Genomic DNA, 12,346 nt, shown 5'->3' on the forward strand with positions numbered 1-12,346 from the left:
TTTTGGACACCATCTGTGCACTGTTAAAATTGAGGTGGGGGGGGGAGACATGAAGAGGCGATGGCATTGGCAACTCCTCATTCCAGTCTTCCACCAGTATGAATTCTTCCTTGATCCATTAAAATTAACCAATTAGAGCCTAGTTCAAATATCATTTTAGGACTGCAAATATCTACTGGCACAGTTACACTACAGAACCCCTATAATGAATATCAGCTTACTAGTTATCAGAAAATCCCAAAGTCAGAATCATCCATACCATTGTATTTCTGATTTCTCTGTGTGGATAGGAAAACTGGACAGTAAAGAAAGCTGACAGAAAGTAAACTAAGGCCCGAAACAGATGGGCTGAAAGTGCAACCGCACACTCTGGAACCCTAATATGTATGGACGGTGCCATATTTACGTGGCGCCGTCCATACATGGTGCACGTGTATGATGCAAGCACAGCAGCATGTCTGCACCACCGGGCGCCATGCTTGTGTCTTGGATGGGTCACAGTGCGCCAATGGAGCACTGGTAACATCACCCAGGCACACCAAAAAGAACCAATTTTTCCAGGCATCCCTCCAGAGGAAAACTGGGCACCTCCAGCCCGTCCCTTTGGGATGGTCTGGATTACCCCCAAGTGATCTGAAATGGAGTGCTGGAGGACTGTTCTATGGATACATGGACTGCCAAAAAGACAGATCATTGAGTCTTATAGGAAATCAGGCCTGAACTCTTCCTAGAAGCCAAAATGACTAAAAAGAGACTGGAGAGACTGAATAGCTACATTTGTCTAGACTTTCAATATGCAAAGGCATCTTCCAGCATCTTTGAGACTGACTTAGCAAAAGAAGTTGTAGCATATGCTTTCGTAAACTTATCTGAAGAAACAGACTAAATCAATGAAAGTTTATATTACAACTACTTTCACTTTGTTAGTCTCAAAGGTACTACAAGATCACTTTACATCCTAAAATGAGACAAGTAGTTTGTACATATCATGAGATGACATGACTCACCGGAAAAGACTATAATATTCAGTAAAGTGAAAGGCAGAAAGAAAAGAGAAAGGCTGCATAACAACCTTTATAACAGTCTGTATAACAGGTGGATTGATTCAATCAAGAAAGCCCAAGTTGTGAATTAGCAAAGCAGTTGATGACCAGACTCTTGGAGGTCTCTCATTCATAGGATTGCCATATGTCAAAGTTGACTTGATGGCAAATAACAGTACTGAATACACCAATGCAGTATAATGTCTACATAACAATGGTCAGTGCTTATGTCTGATAACTCATTGCCAGTGGCAATACATAGAGACAATGTGCATTCACACACTACTTTGTGTGCATGTGCAGTTGTCCCACATGTGCTTTTGCTGCCATCAGCTAGATATGAATATTGTGCATCGTCCAAGATGATATCACTCTTTTTTGCTTAGCACAAATTACACCTATATATGTTACTAACAGAATGCCAGTCTATAGGTTTCATTTAACATTAATTGATTCTACAGTTCACAAAGTAGGTACTTTTAAGATATTTGCTAAAAATATTCCTTCTTGAACTGTCAGAGAATTGTATCTCCTCCAACAATAACATTCAGAAAAATGCCCACTCCCATCTCATTTCACCCTTAGAGAATATGGGGTCAGGCCTGTGACACTGTGCTTACAGAAGCCTGTTACTTTCCAAACATTGGGAAACATTCAGTCACAGAACTATAGTATTTAATTACACCTTCTTGAAGACAGAGACTTTAATGAAAAAACAAGAACCAAAAGACAAAGATTGAAAGCCTCGTACAGTACTCTTTGACTGGAAAAGTTACTTTTGCTAGCTGGGGGGGGGGGGGGACATTTCTGAGAGCTGTGTTCCAAAAATAGCCTACTCAAGTCCTGGGTTTGACTCAACAATTGGCTTGTCTTGTGTGTGGAAACTTACATGTAAAATCTTTGAAAACCTAATATCATCTTCTGATGAATTAGATCCTTGCCCACAAAAACTCATGTTACAGTAAATTAGTCTTTGTGATGCCACAAGTCTCTTTGGCTTACTAATTTAACACATCATTTTAGAATCTGCTGAAAGCAGAGGAGAGTTCATTTTAAATTGAATTATGTTCTGGTCAACATACTTTTTCATTTGATTTATGGATGCAGGAAATTCAAACACCAATTTAGTGAAGAAGCTCTCTTTATTAGGGGTTTTGGAGGTAGAACGTTCCCTATCAAACTTGGATCTCTGAAGTCACAGCATTTTACACTACCACAGATGAGTATGGTTACTGCAAGGCAATTAATGTTACTACAGTGCATGCAGACTCATGTTTAGATATAATTTTACATTTCTATGCATTCTGTGCCTCCTTATCTGGAGGCAATGCACCCAGAACAGTGTAACTAGAAGCCAGAATGCTGCACTGTTATTCTCCCATAAAAAAAAAGGCCATTCTTTCCAGTTTTGATCCCCCTTTCACCACCATATTCCCTTAGAAAAGCAACTCCAAATGTCAGAGAAAATTCCAGAGCAGATAGGGAAATGTGAATAGCAAAACATAGTTTTTGCAAAACTATGCAAAAATTGCCTTTCTCCTCATCCTTTGCTGCTTTTTAGCCCATTAAGAAGCTCTTCAATACACAGAAGAACAATCCTGGTGTGATTTACTTCCAGTTAAATATGGTTAAAATGCCTAAATATGCCCAATGTGCCTAATGTGCCAGTTAAATATGCCTGTATTACAGATCTTCCAGAAGCCCCTAACTAGCATGGCCATATTGCCTGCATGATTCCTGGAGCCGTAACCCCAAAAAGTAGATTTCTAAGTCCTGAATTGGTCCTATGGCTTCTGGTCCATTATGTAGTGCAGGTCTGTATGATACAAAATTGAGATCTGCTGGATGGACCATCTTCTGTGTCCCACCAGTTAGACCACTGCACTGTGTGAAGACATGGGAGAGGTCCTTCTCAGCTGAGGCACCTTGGCCATGTACAGTAATTCCTTTTCCTAGGAGGCCTGACTGGTCCTGATGTTGGTGTCATTCTGTTGTCGAGTTAAAACATAGCTTTTTGTAGAAAGCTTTGGGATCTTATGACTACATCCAAGATGTATGCATACATGGTTTTATACTGTGTTATTTTTTTAATGTTATTTGATTATTTGTTGTGTTTTTCAAGATGCTTACATTATTTTTGTTGTTTAAAATTTTTATAGTCTGGTAGAGGTCTGCAGCATAGGCAAGTCTGGCACTTCAGGATGACATGGCAAGCTCCCTCTGAGGTGTTGTGTGTATTCCCCCTTCTACCTCTGCACTGCAGTAAGATAAGCAGAAACCTCTGTCAAAGCATCATAACTTAGGAGGCAGGAGGAGGCTAGTTGTGGCACCCTCCCTACTTTCCTTTCACAGACAAGTAATTTTTTTCTGTTCCAACATGCACTTGATGAGTCACTGTATAAGACCTGTCTAACTAAGCTGAATCTTAATCACTGTTGTGTCAGTGTGCATGTGGGTGGGTGTTAGATGATTATGTTTTAATCTGGCTTTATTTTTTATTGTTTAACCTCTTTTAAAAGTTTTAATCTGGCTTTATTTTTTATTGTTTAACCTCTTTTAAAAGTTTGTATCTTAAGAATTTGTAACTTTTTTTTTAAATTTGTGGCAAGCTGCTTTGAATCCTGAACAGGGAAATATACAAATAATAAAACAGCAACAAAAATGGTTGTGTCATCTTGAAGCACCCCACTCACCTGCACCACAAACCTTTGTTGGTTGAGGAAGATCCATCAAGTTTAAGGTGGGTACCAGGGTTCAATTTCTTAGGTCATTTGTAACTACATTTTCATAATTATGAATGCTACATAGGATAATGGCTATACATTTTAAGTTGTTTTACTGTAACTGTTTTTATTATAAGCCGTTAACTATCTTATTACATGGTGTGGGATAGAAATATTTTCAATAAATAATGAATACACTGGACCTTTGGTATCCACTGTGGTTGGATAGTAAAATCAGTGAATGCTCAAGTCCCATTATATATACTGGCACAGTAAAATGGTGTCCCTTATGTAAAATGGCAAAATCAACATTTGCTTTTGGGTTTATTTATTTATTTATTTATTTAGAATATTTTCAACCCATGGATGGTTGAATCTATGATTGCAATGTCTGTGGAAATGGAGGGCTAACTGTACCTGTGTAAATTTCTTTTGCAGGTCTGGGCATGATAGTATTCTATAAGCTTCCTGTTCATTTTATCACATTGGAAGAATATTAAGCAACAGATAGAGAATACAAAGAAATGGATCTAGTGAAATCATTGCCCTTCCTTCCCCTCACCTCCTTGCAGAAAATATAACTTCTGCCAAAGTGAAACTATTTGCTCTGCAAAACTATGTTGAAAAAAATCAAATGCTAAAAGGTATTATGACATTTTCAATCAAGTAAAGAAGGAGACAGCCTTTAAAAACAGTTTCATCAGTTTTAAACACATGCTTCATTAAACAAAGCAACTGATGTTAGTATTTTCAAAATGGCCATTTGATTATTATTATTTAATTATGATGAAATATGCACTGAATATCCAGTAGATAATGGAACTGAAAATAGTTCTGAAAAAGTATCTTTACTTCTGGCCAAGACAGATCCTGATCTTGTTATGCTCTGTTGCTTTTAATGAGACTTAAATGTTAGACTTCCACCTTTCATGACAAATCAGTGCAAATGCCTTTGTGAAATCTTACTGAGCTTGACAAATAATAAACTCTTTATAGCCTTGGTCTATTCAATTAAAAACAATATAATGAATTTATGTAGCCAAGAAGGTTAAGTCAGGAGCATACTATTTAAAAAACAAATAGATCTGTCTTACTTTTTGAAATGTTGTGTGATTGTGAACACTGGGGAAGAAATTAACTTTCAAGGCAATGCAGCTTAAAGCAGAAAGACTGAATATAATTTCTAAATACATACTGTATTTTTAATACTGTGTTGTAACTTTCTGTGGAAATATCTTCAAAGTTTGTGACATTGCAACACAGCTATCTCAGGACCTGTGCAAACTATCTTTTTTTAAAAAAAAATTGTGATACCTTGCTACAAAAAGCCTCATTTCTCACCAACTGGGACTCCTAGAAAACCATTTCCAGTCCAAATGGTAATCTCTAGCCAGGGTTGCCATATCAAAACATTAATGTAAAGCCAAGAAATTCTAGAAAAAGTCAAACAAATTTTCATATTCAGTTGGTAATAAATGATTTATAAAAACAGCCAAAGATGTCACAGTTTCACCACAAAATGTTGTTACTTCACAACAGCTAAGTTTGGGCCTGAACAGACAGGCCAAAATAAAGCTACTTCAGGTCACTTTGGAGTTATGCTGTTTAAATGATGCATTTAAGAGGCTGGAAGCCACAGCAAAACCATGCTCCAGTCCTATGGACTGGAGCGCAACTTTGGAGCAGCTTCTGGCCCCTTAAGATGTGTGTGTCATTTAAACAGCATACCTCCAAAGTGACCTGAAGCAGCTTTATTTTGGCCTGTGTTTATAATTTACATCTAAGCACTTTGAAAGCCTGAAACAAACTGGAGGAAGAGCAACTACACGTGGCTCTGGCATGCTGGCCTCGATTCTTTTTGGTGACAGAAATTCAAATATTGCCAAATGTAACTGTCCCCAAAACATTTCTCTTAAAGGAAAATGATTTAGAAAAAGAACGGTATTGGTGAAGATAATTTTAAGCATGTAAAAAAGGAAGCGAAAATTGAAAAATCCAAATGAATTTTCTCATGCCAACCAAAGTTTTAAAAAGCCGAATCTGGACCTGGAATTCTAGCAACTTTGTTACTAGCGAGGGTGGGGGGGGAGGGCAGGGGAAGGATGAAAGTAGCTGGGTAGGCAATATGGTCAGTATACATATAGTGGTCAATACATATGGTGTATTTGATCAATACACACATTGACATTTGTCTTCCATGAAGGGAAGAGATCCACTCATGGTAGGTGCCTCCAGCAGAACCTCTGTCCCTCATTGCACCATTGTTCACTTCATTAAGGAGGCTCTCCTCACCTACTTTGCTAAATTTTCAAAGGGCTAGAGGCACTCCAGGGAACGGGGGTAGGGGCAGGCCACATCCATCAGCTCTATTGTACACAATGAAAACTGGATCCACCTCAAAAGATTTTAAGTTTCTTGACAACAGCCATAATCTGCATGCATTGCATAATTATAGACAGGTTTAGTTTGCACCAGTTTGTACCCTGCAGTTCATATCGAGGGTGTATCCAGACTGATTGAAAAGTCCCACATTTTGTTCCTGCTCTTTCTGATTTTATGCTGGGTTAAAATAAATCAACCTAGGAAGCTGGTATAAAAAGAACCAAATCTATTGGGAGTTGACAGAAAATATTATTGAAAAAACAAAACGTCTCAGATAAACTAAACAAATCAGAAGGAACAGGAACAAAATCTGAAACTTTCAGGTCCTTTTTAATCAGTCTGGATGTGCCCAATACAACTAGGTTTTCTTTTTTTCCTTTATGTATTAAATATTTATATCCCACCCTTTATTGTGGGATCTCAGAGCAGCATGCAATATAAACAATTTAAAATGCTTCCAGATTAAAACCATAAATAATTTAAACAAGATAAAAAACATACATATTAAACCAGACACAACAATTTAAATCCATGTTCATGTACATGTCAAAGTATATCATTTTGGAGTTGTCTAGCTCTTCTCTATGTAGAATGTTCACTATGGTCAATTCTATGTGTGCATCACACCCTAAATGTACTTAATACAATTGGAGGTGAGCTCTACATTTCAATAGGAAGGAGCAGAGTTCAGCAAAGTCCAAAGCTCCAGTCAAAGAATGGGCAAATATTGCAATGGATAGAGGACTTACACAGGGGTGGCATTCGAACTATATACTACATATATCACCTGCCAGCCCTAAGCTGTATTTGCACTGCAGAATCAATCCAGTTTAACACCACTTTAGCTGCCCTGGCTCAATGCTATGGAATCCTGGGAATTGTAGTTTGTTATTGCACCAGACTTCTCTGACAGAGAAGGCTAAATACCTCACAAAACTATAAATCCCAGAATTCCATAGCATTGAGCCACGGCAGTTAGTTGTGTCAAACTGGATCATTTCTGCAGTGTGGATGCAGCCTTTGACAGCACTGTTAATAATGAGGAATTATATAAAAAATGCAGTTGAAAAACATCTACAGGGCTACACCTATCCACTACTAATCTAAAACAATCATACTCAAACTCAAATGACCTCAGTGTTCATTTTTTTAAAATTACTGTTTTTTACCACCAGAGACCCGAATGTCAAATGTAACTGCTATTCTTTAACCAAATCTAAATGTGTGTCTACCATTTATGTTAATTACTATATTTTATAAACCATTTTCATTATTTTGGATACATCAGACCTAACATTTTGAGCAGATGAAGTTGGAAGCTTTCTGATTGTTTTTCTTTTCAGCTTGTACAATTATTTCATTTAGTCATGGATTAGTGGTGTGTGATTAGACTCTCTACCGTCTGCATTTCCACCCCACTTATAATCAAAACCTAGAGAGTTAGTAGAAGTTAAAAGCCTAAACCCTATATAGTGCCTCACATAACTACATGAAAATCCTACTGGACTCAGTGGCTCTGTCTTCTTTAATAAACCAGATATTCAAGATCAGGATTCTGCCCTGTACTGTGTGGTCTCCAAGACATATATATTAAATTTTGCAAGTTTGTTTTTAAAGTACAGAAAGGGTTTCAAACTGTATTTACTTGTTCACAGGAAACATATGCTCATTAGTTACAGGAACTAATTTAAATGATAATGTTTTAAAGTGGCCACCATCAAATAAACTTAGGGAGCAAATATCATTGCAACATGGTAAACAAGCGATGAAGTGCAGTTGAGTGTGAAGATGATTATCAAGGGAAAGGGGTTTGTGAGTACAGGGCAAGTAAACCAATCTACTTTTAGATAATAATGTAATTTTCTCATGCAGTATGCCAGATTACTTCTCCCTCAGCTCCTCTTGTGTTGCTCTCTACTTCAATAACATCATCCATTTGGTACACTCCACTCCTGAGCAAGAGCTTACAAGGCCAGTGTCAACCAGGCTGTGTGTGTGCACACACATGCTACTGGTGCATTAATATATTCAGCTGCTGTAAGATGCTCACAGTTTCCAGAATGCTCATTGATTTGTTTCATCAAACAGAAACCACTGAAGTGCTTGTAAACCAAAGCACGTGAAATGTAATTAATCTTTCCTCTCAGGATACAAATGATTTTTAAAAAATGTGGTGCAGAATGAGAACAGCTTTAATCGTATTTGGTTCCTTCTTTTAATTTGTTCTTGTTTTGTTTTGTTTTAAGGTTATATATTTCATTAGACAAATAAAGAAAAAGTGCCTGACGATTGTTTTGCGAACATTTGGTGCAATCACTTTAAATGTTTTTCTACCTTTCTCTACTGTAAGATTGTGGTCAAATGTGCTCTTTTTATTTAGTTATTTTTTAACATAATGTGTTGCTGGGAGAGTTGCATCCTTTTATGGTGAGAATTATACTGAGGATGGAGTGGAAGAATTTGCCTATCAAAATAAGAACCGAAATGAATACACAAGTGTAAATTGTAAAAAGTGCATAAGAAAAAGGAAAAGATGTTTGTGACTTTTCCAGCCCAGTGGATGTCACAAGTTATGATACATTTTTTACTTGTGGACAGGGCTTGTTGTCTGGGAGATTTGGGGAGTCTGGGAGACTTGGGGAGTTGTAGTCCCCCCTCCCAAAAGAGCACATCCAGGCTCTGATTTTGCCCTTCATTTGGTTTTTAGTGCTAGAGTTTCTGTAGAGTTTTCCAGGGCCATTGTCTTAGCAGTCTTTGTTGACCATGATGTATTCTCCAAAGCAGGAGGTATAAGCTGAAGGTAGATACAATGTCAGCTGAAGAACTGGTCAAGGTGAGATGAGGTAGATAGGACTCAAATTTGGGGGACAATATATGATAGCTTTTATTGAAATCTACAAGTGCCACCCTTTCCTATTCCCAGCTTTAGCCAAACTGGGTCCTAAATTAGTTCAGGGGTATGTGATCTTCCTTGGATTTAAAGCACTGTGAGAAAAGGAGATCAAACAGTTGTGAAAAATCCTGTATTCTAATTCCTCACTGATTTCTGCAGGTTTTTTATTTGAATGAGAATTTGTAAGAATTATTGAAGATTTGATGTAAATTGTCAAAATATGCCTGAGAGAGGCAGGGGATCATGCTTTGTCTATGATGTTTCCAGCCTTGTTCTTTGGTCAAACCTAGTTTAAGGCTGGTGAGCTGAAAATATACTATACCAGTGCTAGCTCATCTCATGACTGCCTACACCATCTGGCAGATCACATTAATTGGATGTTTAAACCTGTTTATTATTAATGATTAAATTTGTGATTTTTGATTATGCTGTTGGTAATAAGTTATGCCTCCTCTTCCACCCTTCTTCTTCTTCTTCCCCTCTTTGTTCCCAAATAAATAACCATTGATTTGCCCTTTTGTGACACCCTAAGCATGCTGTTTAAGATAGCTCTTCACTCATAGTATAATTGCCCCAGGCCTTTACTTGGGCTTAGGTCTGGTGCAGGTATATTGAACTTCTCACTGCTGAGTAGCTTTTCCAAACTGACATAGGTAGACATATCCCAATCTTGACAAAGCATGTCGGTTGAATTAGACACTACAGAGCAAGGGGGACTAAAGTTCTCACACAGATAGTGCAGCATAGTCTGATTTTAAGTGGGCATTTGCAATGAGAGTGGCCTTCAGAAATTTCATCCCTGGAGAGATATGTTTAGGTTGGTTGTAAAGAGGTCAGCTGAACTGACTTGTTCTGCCAAATATTTAGAGAACAGTGATGCCCAACCAATGTTGAAGTGAGACCTGATGCTGTAGTAGGTTTGTTACTGCAACTTTTAAAATCCAACTCGTTGATTATTGTCAGTTGCCCTGAGATTTTTTTTTAAGCCATGTGGTGGGATATAAATTGGAAGAATCATAACTAAAAAACCAAGTAAGTGAGCTATTCCTCTCTTTTAGGCATGTTATCATAAAAACATCCCCAATGGCATTAAATCTATAACTGAAAATTCACTCATGCACTTCCTCTTTGCAGCCCAACTCAGTTGCCAAAAAGCCTATTATGCCAATGTATAACTATGCACCTGATATACTGCAGTAAACATTGATAATGTGGCTGACGTGTAGCCAAGAAGACTTGTGCCCTCTTACTCAAGATGGAGATCAACTTTAACTGGTGCCATTTATACAAACCAGCAATTTACAGCTTAACCGGATTAACAAAATAAAACCCAGTAAATTTAGAAAGCCATAAACCCTTCATTTAAACTTTAAATTGTGACAAGATAGCACCAACAAATAATTGCACCCTGCTAAAAATGTGACACTCCAATTCATGTTCTTTTTTCAGTCCATTTATTGCTGAGATGCTGTAGTGGTTATTTCTATATAAGTGATGTGGTTATATTGCCTTTAGTTAATCAGTACAGTGCAATCCAGGAGCTAAAATGGATGATTCTTAAATGCCACAGTAGTCCAAGGTCAGCAGACGGGGCTGCAGTAGCTGCCACTGGAGAGATACAAATTACACATGAATATTTCTTATACCTTAAGTATTTTCCCACAACACCAAAAGCCATATTGGCCCAGTTCCCTTTACTGATCAGACCTAAATCCTGTCAGCTCCTCACCACAGGCATAAGCACTTAGCACTATTAATGCAAACAGACAGCCATGCCTGCTATAACCAAATTGCAGATACAGAACAAATATCAGCTAAGGAAAGGGTAATTTCGTTTGCTCCCACAGTTCATTTCTGTAAATAGTCTAGTACTTCTACCAGCCTCTTGAGAGATCTGCTCAATAGCTTTAAAAAAGAAAAAGAAAAAGGTAACAGCATAGAATTTTACTTCACCTGAAATGAACTGATTGTTCCATTGTACAAAGAAACACAGAGAGGCTTAAAACACTTATTTAGCCACCAATTTTCCAGACATTAGCTTGTTGGAGAATCAGCATTTATTTCTGAAACACCTTTCAATTTTTTTAAAAAATTATACAGTGTGACTTGGGTTACATTGCTAGAGGAGATAATGCCATACATCTATGACATCATGCAAAAACTGTAGCTGGAATCCTGTTGGGGAGTTATGAATGTGTAAATACCATAGGCAGGGTGCAAACCACCAGAAAGAGGCACCAGGGAGGTGCCTCTCTTTGCTCCGCAGCAGCGCTGCAGCAACTATGCAGCAACTGTGCGACGCTGCTGCGCACGAACAAAGAAGCATTAAAAAGTGGCTCCTTTTTGCGGCGCAGTTGCACCGCTGCAAACCTACAAAGATGTCCCGATGGCATCGCAGCTGCGCAACGCTGATTGGGCTCTGTGCAGCTGTGATGTCATAGCTGTGTGCGCCTTGTGGGTGGTGCTGTGCAGCTGCGACACCCCCATCACGTGCTAGGGTTGCGGGGTATGTGCATGTGCCGCCCCAAGGCAACCCTAGCACGTCATGGGTGCACCACAAAGGGCCCATAGATCTCATCCCCCCCCCCCCAGCTCCAGTTATTGGGCAGCAGCCACTGCCGTTGATGCAAGTCTATTCCCCTGCCACTTGAGAAGCAGATAACTGATGTTGCTACTGCCTCCAATGAGTTTTACTGGCAGAAGCAGGACTTTAGTTGCAATTTCCCACTCCTGTGATTGTCTTGACCTCATCTTCCAGCATCTCCCCACATTGGCTATGGGAATTTCAGTTCAGCAACATCTGAGGGACCACAGCTTGTCCACCCTGCTACTACATCCCTATTTAAAATGAATTCACTCCTTGATCCCAGTTATATTCCAGAAGACCTAATAGCAAACTTATTCATTTGCAGATTTATTCATTTGCCATTGGACTCACAAATGTAGACCACTCTAGAAATACAAGCAGGGTGTGATTTAGTTGTGCATGTGTAGCCATCTGAAGACAGTATTTGGCTCAATGGTTCAAAATATCAAGGTTAAGTATATGTTATTATTATGGGAGCTGGTGAATAGAGGAACAAAGCTATGAGAAGAATTTACATTTGTTCATTTTAAGAATGCACAGAGAAACAACAGCTACCTGAAGAAGTGACATTTGTTCTTCTCTCAGAATTGCCATTTACTGTTTTTTCCACTTCCCACTTTCCTGAAGCTACTGCTAATATTTAAGGTTGCTGTCAAACAGCCTGCACAGATAAGTCTAATTTCACATTTGGCTGCTATCTCCCTCATAACAGTGAACA

The sequence above is a fragment of the Sceloporus occidentalis genome, unplaced genomic scaffold (genome assembly GCF_023333645.1).
Source record: "Sceloporus occidentalis isolate IW3139 unplaced genomic scaffold, rSceOcc1.0.p SCAF_1, whole genome shotgun sequence".
Classification (NCBI taxonomy): Eukaryota; Metazoa; Chordata; class Lepidosauria; order Squamata; family Phrynosomatidae; genus Sceloporus; species Sceloporus occidentalis.